Below are 16,341 nucleotides of genomic sequence, written 5' to 3'. Positions count from 1 at the left end.
TGTCCTTTCCTCCAGGTAGTACCTTTTGTAACCAGAAAGTGTACTGGGAGAGAGGAACTTGTGGCCAGTGGTTAGCAGCCCCCACCCCCATATTCCTTAGACTAGTCCATTACTTAACTCAGACTCTAGCCTCTGGTCAACCCTGCTTTCTGCTGGAAAGGGAAATTTAGCCTTTTGGAAAAAACCTTGCAATCTTATGATTATTTTATTTTTCTAAATTATCTGCTACTAAATGATAAAGTCTTATCAATCTATCTATTCATTAAATCTATAGGCAACCTATACTTAAGAGACTATCTGTGTTAGTCTGGCTTAATTTAGGGCTAGCTCTTCCTAAAGAAGGGATCCTAATCCTACAATCAAACTAAAAATAAATCAAAGTAATAAAAATGTCTTATTTCTTTTTCATTTAAGATTTTTTTCCTGTTTATATTCAAGGTCTTTGAGATTTCTTTCTGAAATCTTTGGTGCTTTCAGTCTTACCTCTGGCCACACACAACCCAATTTTCTTTATCACTCTCTTCCTGATTCCCCTCTGATTGTGGTTTCTTAAAGTCTGGATTTCAAATGTATCTCAGCTTCCTCCCACACTGAAAAATTTGCAGTTTACCACACTAGATCTCTGCTCCAAATGACTTTTGGGTGGTCAGAACTGGCCCCAGCTGGATGTAGTGCTCTTTCCCTCAGGCTTGGGGGAGTGCTGGGGGGGGGCAGGGTGGAATAGGAGAGGACGACGAGCACGCACGCGACACACACACACACACACACACACACACACACACACACACACTGTCCTGTCCCGCTCCTTCTTTTCCTTTGCCCCAGCATCAACAGTTCAGAGCCTGTTTTCCCTGGCGCTGACAGTTGCAGCCCCTGGCAGGCTTTTGCTCCTAAAAGGCTGTGTGGCTAATCTGGCTGTTGAGACTCAAACAAACTTCCACAGCTTGGAGGCAGGGTCTCTATGGTACTGGAAAGAGGGAGGGGGTAAACAGGGTGAAGGCATGCTAGGTTGGCCTTCCTGCTGGTAGGATGTGGGGTGGGGGAGGGGTGTGGCATGAACTAAGGGGTCACTGAGCATCAGTTCCTAAGAGTTTTTTGTTTGGTTGGTTTTTGAACCTTCTTTTGGATTCTGGGTGTCCTAAAACATGGAAACAGCTGAAGTCTTTTTATCTTTGGCATGTAATTTCTGTGTTGGGGAAATCTGAGAGATTGTGGCGATTGGAGCAAGTGTCTAGTATGCCATCTTGTTCATGTGACCTGGAAGAAGGTAAGGGTCTTTATTTTTTGTCAGCCATGAGAATCTCCAGGAAGTGAAAACAAAACAAACAAAAAATAGTAAAGGGGAAAAGGAAACCGTAGAGTTGCAAACATTGCCACAAAAGGATAAGAAAGACATCCTCAAACTAAGAAAAGCAAGATACAGAGGAGCTGACATGCCTGTAGAACTATAATTTCCTCTTGGAGAAATGTTTTAATTATAAATTCAGGGTATCTTATTTCTAAGGAAAAACAATCCCCATCTTTTGTCAAGGCATGTGCTGAACACAGAATTTTTCTAGAATTCATGGGCCAAAAGGGCAATGAAGATCTTATACTGGGGAGAGAAGAAAATCCTTCTCTGAGAAACTCTTGGTGAGAAGACATTCTCTTAAAGAGACTACTCCTATCTAAATTGATAGATGATATTATCTAATGATTTTCCAACCTAATTCTAAAGAGGTTGATATCTTTGTAGATTTGGGAAAGTATGTTGTCCTAAATTGTTCAAGGAGACAACTGTAGCCGTCAGCGTCTGACATTTGTTTCTATTGATTTTGATAAAATAATGAAGTATAATGCTTAATGGCATATTTGATCCACGAATGGCAATTGATGCTGCTATTCCTTTGTTGCTGTGATTAAAGTGATAGCTCTTCTATATTGGTTTCTAAATGTCAAAATATAGATGCATGGAATGTTTTTCTTTAAGAGATGCATCAATTCAGATTAATAATAAACAATTAACTTTGATGGGTTCATGAGATTATTTGTTAGTGATGTTTATAAATTTCTCATATTATGATTTGGGAAAAGACCAAAGAGGTTGTATTTTAGAATACCTCAAATAATATGTATATGTAACATGAGAAGAGAAAGTTAATCTGAATGCTCTAATTGATTCATGAATTAGCAGAAACTTTGGTTTGGGAGACAACGCTCTTCCTCTGGTTGATTGTATTAAGTATTCAAATATATATATTCCTATATTTCTAGCTTAACTTGGTATTGGTAACCAACCAACACAGCAGTCATTGGAGAAGCTGGATCTTATCAAAGAACATAGAGTGAATGCAACCAAAATATGAAATAGACTTTATCTATGTCAACAATAATCTAGTGATTGCCAGAAAGCACACCGCTTTCTGAGTCACACTAGGACAGGCTGTTCAAAATTAGTCGCACCTTAAATCTTTAAGACTGAAAAGCTGTTATCAAATGATGTACTGCCTACAGGACTGGCCCAACCGTCCCTCTGCTCCTAGTTCTAGTGTCTAGATATCGTCCCCCGCCCCCCTTCTCAACAGCACTGGTACTGTCCAAGATACCACTATTTTGCCAATGACCCAGGTTCACAACTCCTCACTCCAGATTCATCATCCTCCGCTCTTCACTTGTATTCAACAAACATATCCAATCTGTTTTTTTAAGAGTCAATTTTTAGTTTTTAATGAACTTGTAAACAAAACAACTCTCATTTAAATATGAAAACAAAATTCCAAGTCATATAGATGTTTACAGTGATTACATTTATAGAAGCAACATACATACAGGTTCGTAAGATGTTAAGAAAATTTCTGTGACAAATAGGCTATTTTTTTAATACCAAGAACATTATAGTTAATGCAGAGCACTACAGATAATCTAGTAGTCACTAAGATTTTAAGTCTTCACTTAGATGATGTTATTTCTAGCACATTAAGCAGGCAGAGTCTTTCATATGCTTAAAAACTGGAATCTTTGGTTGCTACCTTGTCAGCTGTCTTGCACATAGAAGCCAACAAATTTAAGAATGTTTAAGTTTACAACATTCAAACCCCAGGGAGGATGAAACAAAACTCCACAAGCGTACAATTGTAGCATTTACAATTATCACAACCATGGCTGAAAACTGTTCATGCCATTCTTTTGAAACAAGATCTCAAAGCACAAATTGAGGCTACAATTGGATCAAAGTAAGAGGTAACAGAAAATTGTCATATGCACAATTTCTCTCCACCGCTTGTGTCAACCATTTAGTTAACAAATATTTCCCCTTGAAAAATGAAATAGAAAACTGAACATCATGTTTCACTATGTCAGTTAACACTCACAAACACAGCAGCTACAACTCTGAATGCTGGACTAGTGTTGACCACAGCCAGTTTATGCTGAAATTAAGTTCTTTACACCAAGTAAATGGTTGACCACAACCACTGGCAAGTGTACATGTGAACTAAAATGTCTACATTTGGGGAGTTAACAAGATCTGCTCTGATCTGCTCTACTTCATATGTTTCTCTTCATGCTTGGAAACCGGTGGGGTTTGGGGGTCTGCCTACCCTACCCACTAGAAGAGTCTGTCTTTTAAGTCATTTTCTGTTTTAACATTGTCCAGTCAAAGGTGTAGTCGTACTGGTGGTTCAGAGTCCTGAAAAGAATACGAAATAGCTGCCTCAGATACATGTAATCTGGAGCCTCTTCAAAGCGCAGGCCACGGCAGTAGTTGAGATACATGGCAAACTCTGCAGGAAACCCCTGGCACAGAACTTCAACAGGGGTGGACATCTTCTTTTCGCTGATCTTTTCATACTTTTGCTTCTTGGTTGCAGCCTTTAGTCCTTGCCAGGGAAGGCTGCTCTTGTTGAAATACATCAACACATAGCCCAGGGACTCCATGTCATCTCGACGGCTCTGCTCGATGCCAAGGTGTGCATTGATGCTGGCATACCTGGCAGTGCCAGTGAGGTTTTTATCTTCTCTGTAGGGTATATGTTGCCTTGTTCTGTTGTCTCGATACTTTTTGGCCAGTCCAAAGTCAATAAGGAATAGCTTATTGCAGTGAGCCCCAATTCCCATCAGGAAATTATCAGGTTTAATGTCCCTGTGGATAAAGTTCTTGGTATGCACATACTCAATTCTGCTGATCATCTGGTCGGCCAGCATCAGCACGGTTTTCATGGTGAATCTGCGGGAGCAGAAATTGAAGAGGTCCTCCAGGCTGGGCCCCAGGAGGTCCATGACAAGAACGTTGTAGTCCTTCTCCTGGCCGTACCAGCGCATGTGGGGGATGCCCACCCCGCCTTGCAGGACCTTGTAGAGCTTGCTTTCGTACAGCAGCTGGGGGTGCTTGGCTTTCTGCGACTCCAGCTTCACTGCCACCTCCTCGCCATTCGTGATGTTGATGGCCAGGTAGATGTCGCCGAACGAGCCGGCCCCGACCTTCCGCAGTAGCTCATATTTGCCCCCAACTATGCTGCTCGCCATCCTGCACGGGGGGGCGGGGATGGGAGCGGGGATTGTGGCGGAAATGGTGGCGGTGGGGGAGGGGGCGATAGCGACGAGAATTGTGTGAGGAGATGGGCCTTACCCACCGGGCGCGAGCTTCCGGGCTGAGCCGGGCCGGGGCCTAGCCTTGGGTCTTGGTGTAGACCGCCGCCGCCGCACGAAGTTCTGCCTCCTCCCGGGGTCTCTGCGGCTTTGGGCCCGGGCGCGGTAGCAGCAGGCCGGACAATAGCTCTCGGGTTCCGCCGCCCCCACCGCCGCCTCTTTGGCCTCCCCACCTAAGCGGTATTCGCTGCCCCCGCCACTGCGGCTTTGGGCTGACGTGCCAGGCTGAGAAAGGCGCAGAGCGTGGGGGCGTGGCCTCGGCCCGTGACGTCACCCGGCCCACTCGGACTCCTCCTGCGCTGCCATCTTGTCCCTCCGGCTATCTCCGCCCCGCCAGGGCCCAAACCCGCCTTCAGCGGTTTCGTCGCTACAGTGCGGCGACTTTCCTCCAATGGCTTAGCGTTTCTGCATTGGCAGCGCCCTTCCCACACGCCTCCTTCTCTGCATCTACATGGCCCCGACTCTGGTGCAGTCCCCCATCACTTCCAACCTAGACTACTACCGCAGCAGTCTTCTGATTGGTTCCCCCGCCTCAAGTCTCTCCCCCAAACTCTAATTCATCTGCCATCGGATTGCCAGGGTGATGTTCCCAAAGCGCAGATCTGACCAAGTCATCGTCATCCCCATCCCCCCAACTCAATAAATGGCAAAAGCTTCCTACTTCGTGTGGAGTCAAATAGAACACCTTCGGTCTGGTTTTTAAAGCCATTCACAACCTGTCCCTATCCTACCTTTCCAGTCTTTATTTTTTAAAGAATTTTTTATTTGTCTTTCTTTTTACATAAAATTTTCTCCCAGCATCCCTGGCCCTCCCCCTCCCAGAGAGCCCTTTTGTACAGCAAATAACGTTTTTAAAGTTAAAAAAAGAAAATAAGCAAAACATCAAATAATCGAAAAAGCCAAAAAATATATACAATATGCCACATCCATGGGCCATCCACCTCTACAAAGTCGCAGAGTAAAGGCGTCTCGGACTCTTCCTTCCAACCCTGCTTGTTTATTGTAATCTTGCAACATTTACTTTTATTTTCTTTTGTGTTCATTTTCTCCATTTGCAATGTTGTAGTAACTGTGTAGATTGTTTTCTTGCCTCTCTACTAATTCACACTGCAACAGTTCATGTGCATCTTTCCTTGCTTCTCCATACTTATATTGATCATCTTACAGCACATTAACATTCCATGAAATTCATATATCACAATTAATTTAACCATCCCTAATCAATGAACATCCACTGTTTTCTTTAATTCTCAAAAAAGAAAAAAAGGAGTCTATAGGTAATGCTAAACTAACCACTCTGCCCCCCCCCCCCACCAAAAAGCTTAGATTGGAGACATATAGGATTTCTGCCACTGGCTCCACAGTATTCTCCCAAGTACAGAGGTGTACTCTACATACATGGCTGTTTTCTTGCTGTCTTCTTCATTAGATTGTGAGTTCCCAGAGGGCAGGGCCTTTCTTTTGCTTCTCTTTATATCTTTAGGGCTTAGCACAGTGCCCACCACATAGTAGGTGCTTAATAAATATTTATTGATCCACTGACTTTCTGAATGGAGAAAAGATATACACCTAATCCTTTTCACAACTCCAGAGACTGAGGGAATTATACCTCCTATATTGGGGGGGGGGGAGAGTTTATTTGTGATTATAGCTTTTGAAATCAAAAGCCATTAAGTCAGATTTGCTTTTACAAAGAAATATTGATTTCAAAAGCTATAATCACAAATAAACTCTCCCCCCCCCAATATAGGAGGTATAATTCCCTCAGTCTCTGGAGTTGTGAAAAGGATTAGGTGTATATATTTCCTCCATTCAGAAAGTCAGTGGATCAATAAATATTTATTAAGCACCTACTATGTGGTGGGCACTGTGCTAAGCCCTAAAGATATAAAGAGAAGCAAAACAAAGGCCCTGCCTTCTGGGAACTCACAGTCTAATGAAGAAAACAACAAGAAAACAACCATGTACAAAGAAGCTATATACAAAATGAAAAAGAAATGAGAGGCAGAAAGCACTAAAATTAAGAGGGGTTGGAAAAGGTTTCTTGTAAAAGATGAGATTTTAACTGGGATTTGAGCAAAGCCAAGGGAGATCAGTAGCTGAAGTCAAGGAGAGAGACCATTCCAGGTACAGGGGGACAAACTGTGAAAATGTCCAGGACCAAGAGAAGTGCCTTGTTCATAGAACATCCAGGAGGCCAGGGTCACTGGATCTAAAACTGTGTGCAAGTAAGGTATAAGAAGACTGGAAAGGTTGGGAGATGGGGAGGACTAAGTTATAAAGGGTTTTGAATAACAGAGTATTTTGTTGCCTCTGGACCCAGATGGCTCTGAAGGAGAGAGTGAGGCTGTTAACTTTTGCATAGCCCTGCCTCACTTAACTTCAATTCACTTGCAAGTCAAGACATCACCTTCCTGATGTCATTGGTCCTCTTCAAGAACAAGGGACAAACAATAATTGAGTAGGGGAGTGAAATGATCAAACCTGCATTGAAGGAAAATCACTTAGGTGCCTGAATAGAGAACGGACTGGAATTAGAAGAGAATTGAGGCAGGCAGACCCACCAGCAGGTTATTATAATAGTCCAGGTGTGAGGTGATGCACAAGGTCTGCACAAGGAAGGTGGCTGTGTCAAAAGACAGAAGGGGACACATCAGAGATGCTGCAAAGGTGAAGTCAACATCCCTTGGCAACAGTTTGGCTATGGGGGGGGTGTGACAAACAGTGAAGAATCCAGGATAATCCTACATTGTAAACCCAAGGGACTAGGAGGAGAGTGTTGCCCTTGACAGTAATAGGGAAGTGAGTGGGGTCAGGGGAAAAGATAACTAACTCTGTTTTGAACATATTGAATTTAAAATATCTACTGGACATCTAGTTTGACATGTCTGAAATACAGTTGAAGTTGTGAGATTGGAGGTCAGCAGACAGGTTAGGGCAGGATAGGTAGATCTGAAATCATCAGCATAGAGATGGCAGTTAAATCCATAAAACCTGATGAGACCACTAAGTAATATAGTATAGAGGGAGAAGAGAAGAGGCCCAGGACAGAGCCATGGAGGATACGTATGGGTAGAGGGCATGATCTGGAGGAGGACCTAGCCAAGGAGACTGAGAAAGAACAGTCAGATAGGGAATAGAACCAGGAGAGAATCATGCCCCAAAAACCTAGAAAGAAGAGAGTATCGAGGAGAAAAGGGTGATCAATCAGTCAATAAATATTTATTAAGCACCATGTTCCAGGTACTGTGCTAAGGACAGATCAACAGTGTCAAAGGCTACAGAGAGGTCAAGGAGAATGAGTGTTGACAAAAGGCCACTAACATTAGATTTAGCAACTAAGAACTTCCTGGTAACTTTGAAGAGAGCAGTTTCAGCGGCATGATGAGGTTGGAAGCTGGATTGCAAGGGGTTAAGAAGAGAATTTAGGATTAGAGGAGAGAAAATGGAGTCACCTATCTATTGTAGATGGCAGGAGAGATATAGCACAATAGTTAGCAGGAATGGAAAGATCAAGTGACGGTTTTTTAAGGATGGGAAAGGCATGGGCATGCTTGTAGGTAATAAGGAAAGAGCCAATAGAGACAGAGATTGAAGATAAGGGAAAGTGTGGGTATGACAGAGGGGGCAATCTATTGGAGGAGATGGGATAGAATGGGATCATTTGAACAGGTAGAGGGTTTGTTTTTGGTCAGGAGTGAGGCTACTTCTTTAAGGTGAGACAGGAGTATAGGAGAAGAGGGAGGTAGAAGGTAGATGAGGAAGACAGGAGGAGAGGCTACATAGTCCCAGTTCCAAGCCCAAAGCCCCCTCAGGCTGAAATCCCTGGCACACTGGTTTCTCCAAGCTTCCCCGATGGTCTGGGGGGCTGCAACATCTTGTCATCTAGTTATGGAAATATCCAATGATTTATTGATAGGTATTGCTGCTAATTATACTTATCAACATGCAGAGATCTAGAAAGCAAAATCAAGGTTTATTATATGCACTTCAGTACAGGCCCAGAATTCAAAAATAACTCTGAACGAGAGACAAAGATTTCCTAAAATTTATATATTTTCTAATTACATCAGATTGACTAAGGGAAAAAATACAATGTTTGGATTATAGCTGCAGCAAAGAGAGAGCAATTTACAACCAACAACAGGAGAAAGTAAAGATTTACATTACAAAGATGACCAAAGAAGAAAATCACATCAGATCTAGTTTATAAAAAACAATCCCAAGGGATTTACAACCACTAGATGGGAATCATGAATACTCTTACCCCTTTATTTTGATTGAGATAATTGGAAGTCTTAGGAAAATCTCACCATCTATGTGACTTTCCTCAACAATTAAAGTAGCCATGCTGGATCTAAATAATAACGGATTCAAAGGAATTTAAAAATCTCTTACAACAATCCCACCTGGAATCCTGGCTCCAAGGTCTCCATGAATTGAACTCCCAGGTCTGATGGAGATCACCTCTGAGCAGGAAAAAGTAACTGTCTTAGCATCACCAAGAGAGCCAATGGACTTGGGGGCATTTGAGTTTGTTTCTAATCTATGTTGTTTGTTCTCAGTTTCAGGTGCATGTCATGGGGCATTGTTACTGTTCATCTCCCATGGCTGAAATGCCAACCTTCCTCATCTCCCCCTTCTGGTAACCCTGACTTTCTTCAAGTTTCAGTTAGAATCCGACCTTATACAGGAAGGCTTTCTCAGTTCTCTTTAATCTGAGTGCCTTACCTCTTTGATTATTCTCCAATTCATCCTGTATATACATTTTTCTGTAGCTGGTTACATTCTGTCTTATTCATTAGAATGTAAGCTTCTTGAGGGTGGAGATTTTGTCTTTCTTTTCCCCATGCTTCAAACAGTGCCTGATAAACAGCTAGCACTTATATGAGGTCTGTACAACATACAGCCCTTGGGCTGCAAATCAGCCTATGAGCAGGCTGCAAAACACGTAGAGGATGTAAAACAGGCCTGCACAACATACCACCTGTGGGCCACTTTGGCAGGCCACACACAGCCCGAGGGGCATATGTTGTGCAGGTCTAACTTAAATGCTTGTTGATTTGACTTGAAGCCAGGGAAACTAGGAGGCAGAGGTGAGGAGGTATAACATTCCAGGCCTAAGATACAGCCAATGAAAGTGCAGCAAACTCAGGAGATGTAGTATCTTGTGCGGGGAGCAGTAAGGAGGCCATTGTCACCGTATCATAGATTATGTGAAGAAAAGTATAGTAAGACTTGAAATATTGGGGGGGCGTTACAGTTTATGAAGAACTTCAGACCTCAAATAGAGGCAGGTAAGTGGCACAGCACTGGGTCTGGAGTCAGGAATACCTGTGTTCAGGTCCAGCCTCAGCCACTTCCTTAGCTATGTGACCATGGGCAAGTCACTTAGCTACTGTCCACCTCAATTTTCTCATCTGTAAAAGCCCTCCCAGGCTTGTTATGGGGCTCAAATGAGATATTTGTAAAAAAAAAAAAAAACATGTGTAGCACAATACCTAGCACACAGTGGGCATTAAATAAATGTTATTCCTTCCCTCTTCTCTTCTCTCCCTTGTATTTGATATTGGAGGTAATAGGGACCCTCTGGAGTTTATTGAGTAGGAGGGCAACATGATAGGACCTGTACTTTAGGAAAAATCACTTTGGTGGATGGATGGATGGTGGACTGGAGTGAAGAGAGGTGTGAGGCAGGCAGACTCACCCGCAGCTACTGCAATAGTCCAGGTGATCAAGGCCTGCACCAGGGTAAGGCAGTGTCAAAGGAGAGAAAAGGGCATATTTGAGAGATGCTGAAAAGGTGAAGTTGACAGGCCATGCATATTGAGGGGGTGAGAGAGACCGAGGAGTCCAGGATGACTCCTAGGCTGTGAGCCTGAGGGACTGACAGGACATTGTTGCCCTCTATAGCAATGGGGGGGGGGCTTTAGGGGGGAGGTAATGAGTTCTGTTTTGGACATATTGAGTTTAAGATGTCTGCTGGACATGCAGTTTAAGATATCTGAAAGGCAGCTGGAGATGAGAGATTGGAGGTCAGCAGAGAGGCTGGGGCAGAAAAGGTAGGTCTGAGAATCATCAGCATAGAGATGGTCATTAAATCCATGGAAGCTGATGAGATCACCAAGAGAAGCAGTATAGCGAAAAAAAGAGAAGGGGGCTCAAGACAGAGCCCACAATTGGAGGATATGACCAGGAAGAGGACCCAGCAAAGGAGACAGAGGAGTGGTCAGATAGGTAGGAGGAGAACCAGGAGAGAGAGGTGTCCCCCAAGACCTAGAGAGAGGAGAGTATCAAAGAGGAGAGGGTAATCAACAGCATCCAAGATGCAGAGAGGTCAAAGAGAATGACTGAGGAAAGGCCATTGGCTTAGACAACTGAGAGATCATTGGTAACTTTGGAGAGAACAGGTTTACAGGACTGGTGAGGTCAGAAGCCAGACTATAAGGAGTTAAGAAGAGAGTGGGAAGAGAGAAAATGGAGGCATCTATGGTAGATGGCCGTTTTGAGAAATCTGGCCACAAGGGGTAGAAGATATATAGGATGATAGTAGGGATGGAAGGACTGACTGAGGGGTTTTTTTTTCAGGATGGGGGAGATATGGGCATGTTTGTAGACAGTAGGGAAGGAGCCAGTACAGAGGGAGAGATTGAAGATAAATGATAGAGTGTGGATGACAGTGGAGGCAAACTGCTGGAGGAGACGGGATGGAAGGAGACCTAAGATCAAATAGTGGTCCTACTTCCAGTCTAGTCTTGACTTGATGAAGACACCAGTCAGTGTTAGATGCTGATGGGAAGATGAGAAGTCCAAATCCTCTCAATACTCTTCCTACCAAAGTTAGGGGAATGATTGGAGGGGCAGGAGGAGGGAGTAGAGTTCTGTCCTTCCCCCTCATATAGAGGTCCTTCTTAGTGGAATTAACTAGAATTCTACAGTCACACAAATTTCTGTAGTTACTCACCGCTCCCTGACACTCTCTTATTTCAGCTAGCTTGATGTAGGGCCCAGAGAGTGTGATGAAATCCCTCATACTTCCTACATGGTCATTTTACTCCATTTAATAGCCTTCAAAGACTTCTAACACTTATGCTATGTTCTTTCTCTTTTTAATATCAAGGCTAAAATTGGGTGGAGAAGTTTTGAATCCACTCTGAAACAAGCCATTACTGAGTCCCTGGCACAGCAAATGAACATGATAAATGGACAGCTGGGCGCAGTAGTTCACTGCAAAAGCTAGAAACAAGAAGAACCAACTTGGAAGATCTCTCTTCTAGAAGTAGTATGGCAGGGGACATTCTGCTGTAACCTGCTGAGGGTACACTTCCTACTTGTCTAGTGCTGTGGAAAAGCCAGAACTGTTACTCAGCATAATTGTGCCTGCTGCCAACTGGGTACAGGGTAAGGAAAGGAACAGAACAAGCATTTCTAAAACACCTACTATGTGTCACATACTGTGCTAGGCACTTTACAAAAATTATCTCCTTTGATGCTATTCCTTTGGTGCTATTATGATTCCCATTTCCACAGATGGGCAAACTGAGGCAGGCAGTGGTGTAGTGACCTGCCCTGGGTCAGGCAGCTAATAAGTGCTTCAGGCTGCATTTGAACTCAGATCTTCCTGATTCTATGCAGTATTCTAAGCACTCTGGCACCCCCTGGCAGCCTTGGAAGTAGGGTGAGAAACAGATGGAAATGGCAGGAAATCACCCTCAGATGTCTTTGTGGGCACATCCTGCTGTTGGCGAGGCCTTTGTTTCCAGTTCAGGGCAGACAGGGGTGAGGGGGCAGTATAGAGGAAATAGGCCATCGGGTGGTTTCAAATTGTAACTAGTTTTGCTAACTAATTGCTAGATTGATGTTTCTATCCTGTTAAAGAAGAGCACTACTGTCAGCCCCCTCTGAATTTAGTGCCCAGGGGCAAACTCCAGTTATATGCTCTGGTACCAGCTGTAATCACACTTCTATAGCGCTTTAAGGTTTGCAATGCACTTTATACACAATAACTTATTTGATCCTCACAATACACCAGTGAGTCACAGAGAAAAGAGAGCTGGAAGGGAACTTGGAAGTCATCTAGTTCAACTGTTTCATTTTACAGATGGGGAAACTGAGGCCTGGTGACTTGCTCAAGGACATACAAGTAGTAAGCAGCTGATGAGAAGGGATTTGAATCTAGGTCTCTTGCCTCTCAATGTAACACTCTTTCCACTCCACTGTGTAGTTAATATTATTGACTCCATTGTACAAATAAAGGAAATAAGAATTGAGAGAGGTTGTTATTCACCCAGGGTCACACAGCTAGGAGGTCTTCTGTTTTTCCAGATCTATATCTGGTACCTGAGAGCCTCCTGACACTTGACAAACCTTGACCTGCCCATTCCTAGAAATTCATATGGAGACAAGCAATGTTAACAGAGGGAACTTTAAAAGCCTCACTAAGTATTGAGGAGTTCCTGTCAAGCAATTGAGGGTATCCAGGACACAAATGGTATTTTCAACACTGCCACTGATGAGAAAGGGGTTGTGAAAGTTAGATTTGGAAAGGACCAGAGGCGTCTAAGAACAGGATTTGGATTTCTGGAGAATGAATTAAAATACAGGAATGATGGCCAGGGACAGAGTGCACCTAATGAAAGCCATTACAAAATATGTAACTTGGGTGTTACAAATCTGATTAAGATGGTTTTAAACAGGCAACGGAGGAGGATGGCTAAAACAGCTGACATCTGCCTGCCAGGCAGATGGGGAAATAGTCTGGGTGTGTAGGTGGATAGTAAGTGAGGCTAGAACAACATTTGGTGTATAAGGCCAGGCAGGCAGACAAGTATTTATTTAGCACTTACTGAGTGCCAGGCTCTGTGCTAAGCCCTGTGGAAATGAAGAAAGACAAAAACAGCTCCTGCACTCAAGGAACTCATAGTCTAATAATGCCAGGGGACAACATGCAAACTATGTACATGTAAGATATATACAGGGTAAGTGAGGGTAAATCTTTGAGTGGAGACAATGGGGCCCTGGGAAAGATAAAGTAACTTTAGGAGCTGGTTTGTTCCACACTCAGTCACAAATCAACTAAGGGTAGCCCTAGGGGTAGGAATGCCAAAGATGAGTGAATTAATTTCCCAAGGACTGGGGGCATGGATTTTGGAAACCTAGATGTGGACGGCCCTGGGTTAGGTTGATTGTGGAAGGAATTGGTCCAGGTAAGGAGGGGTAGATAAGCAGTGGGCAAGCAGTGAGATATGGCTGGTATGCATCCCTGGTATCCAGTGAGCTGGATGGCATGTGAAAGTGAAGCATTCCTGAATTCGGCCTACGTTATTAAGCATCTACTGGAATAAGTGTTGAAGAAATAGTTATTGTTCTACTGAACTTTGCTATAGGCAGACCCCATCTGGAAGTTTTCACTTCTACAAGCTGAATGACAAAATAATGTTTAAAGGAGACTTACCAGAATTGGGAAAAGCCCCAAGGCAAAGCTATACAGAGATACGGAGACTGGTTTAAGAAACTGGGAATGTTTATCTTGGAGAAGAGAAGATGCAAGGGGTACCTGACAATTGCCTTTGAGTATTTAGAAGCAGCTGTCGTGCACCATGTGGGGTAGGTCTCTTGGGCCAAGGTGGGCCAGAGGATTGGGTAGCTATTAAAGAGACAAAATTAGGTTTAACCAGCTTGGACTAGATGGCTTCTGAGGTCTTTTCCAGCTCAAGAGCTAGAATTCTATGATAGTACTCCCTCTGGAGCCATTTCCTCAACTCCCACATGTACTCAAGGTTTACAGTACTCAGAGGGTTAACTACTATTGCCCTCAGGGTTCTAGAGGGTAAACCTATATTTCTAACATTGTTGTTCCAAAGCCCCCACCAGTATGTCCCTATTCAAATCAGCCAGTAGACTTCAGTAGCTTTTATTGATGGTATACTAAGAACGGTTGGTACAAAGCATTCCAACCCCCCTCCAAATCCTGAGGCATACTCTTCCACAAGTACACACAGGTAATAGGAAGAGTCAGCTTAAAGTTAGAGTACAATGGTAGTGAGGCAGACATGTAGGATACAGAGTGGGAAAGGGGTAACTCACATCTGATACCTTATGGCCCAGAAGTCCTTTCTTGAGTCCATAGTCAGAATTCTGCTCTGATGCAAGCAGTCACACTCGTCAAAGGTATTTTCTTCCTCACGTGAAATGTCTTTCTGCATCTGTTTGTTCTGATGTCCTTTTCCTCCCAGTTGGATGCATTGTCTCCCATGGGTCCGTTTTCTCTGATCCCAGCTGGATGTGCTGGTTACTGCTTATAATACAGTCTCTGTGATGAAATGGTTAGTGGTGGGGAAGGGGAGGGGGGAGTAGTAGAGGAAGGAAGAGAAAGTGAAACTTTCCCCCCCACCCCTACCCAGTGAATCATTCTTTCAGGTTTAGCTGTGACTCCATAACTGAGTCCTTTGGTCCTGAATTTGGAGTCCTCTACCTCTAGATTGGTCTACTGCTGAAATTCCTCCAGCTATTTAAGGACCTGAGATGCAAGGTTACCTTACTGGATTAGCCAATCAATTGCTCCCTTCCTGACCCAGTCAATGAAGTTGATACTTCATAAAGAGCTCACAGGGCTAGGTCATCTTGATTGCCCATTTTAAATTTCACCTTGCCTTTATACTGATTAAATGACATTAATTGAAGAGGAATGTGTGTGGAACCCATTCCTTTATGATCTTGTGATTAGTTGTACACGTCATGTCCACACCATATCCCCTCTACTCAACTGCATAGATCCAATCATATTCTATCTTCTACCAGTTAGCCGTGTTTCTGTCAAAGTCTTCCTAATATATTTCAAGTTCATTGAGGGTAAGGACTATGTGTTTTCATTTTGATAGTCCAAGAGATAAACACAGAGCCTGATCTGAGTTAGGGATTTAGTATGTATTTCTTGAATCTACGTATACAAATAACTAACTTTTAAGAGAGAGATATGGGAGCCAAAAAAGAGGGGCCAAAGTATTAGAAGAAATATGAGGAAGGAGAGGTCATCCAGGGGTCATGGACTGGAAGAAAGGGAAGGACAAGGGGGCAATTCAGCTCTGGCAGAATGTGGCCTCCTCTTTAACCCTGTGGATTTTCCTTACAAACTTATCCCTGATAAAGGCTCCTAAAATGTTAAAGTTGGAGAGATTGTACTCTGGGATTTACTTTATTCGCTCTCTGTTTTATGTCTTCCCAGGTTGCTCAGAATTCCTCCTATTTGTTGTTTTATAGAGCAACAGTATTCCATTACATTCCCATATTATAATTTGTTCAGTTGTTGCCTAGTTGATGGAATCCATCTTGCTTCCCGTTTTTGGATACCATTTGAAGTGATAAGTAGGATATTTTTATGTAACTGGGGTCTATCAGTCTTTACCCATCCAAGCAATGGGATCTCTGGACCAAAATGGTTATTTTGCCATGCAATTTGAAATTAGAACAAGTCTCTCACAGAGACAACAGAAACTGTTGCTTTAAGAACTTCAATGTAGATGGAATGGTGAGTGGAAAGAATTATTGGAAAAAGGACTGAATGGGAAATATTTCTCCCTATGGAGTCAAGAAGGTGTGTGGTTTTTTTCTGTAACTAGTGAGGAGCTAGGAGAGGAAAAGCAGAGGATCCCAGGCCTCCATTCCTGGTTCCTTCTCTCCTCCCTACTGCCATTACACACCCTTTTGTTGAAAAAA

At 43.3% G+C, this 16,341-nt stretch overlaps 1 pseudogene; it reads right to left on the bottom strand.

Moving 5' to 3' along the window:
* Nucleotides 1-2,684: 2,684 nt before the first annotated feature.
* LOC110202234 (casein kinase I pseudogene) lies at nt 2,685-4,875 on the bottom strand (annotated as a pseudogene).
* Between the last annotated feature and the right edge of the window lie 11,466 nt (nt 4,876-16,341).

Source organism: Phascolarctos cinereus, unplaced genomic scaffold (genome assembly GCF_003287225.1).
Source record: "Phascolarctos cinereus isolate Bilbo 61053 unplaced genomic scaffold, phaCin_HiC Scaffold_6;HRSCAF=336, whole genome shotgun sequence".
NCBI lineage: Eukaryota > Metazoa > Chordata > Mammalia > Diprotodontia > Phascolarctidae > Phascolarctos > Phascolarctos cinereus.
This window is presented reverse-complemented; position numbering and strand designations above follow the sequence as displayed.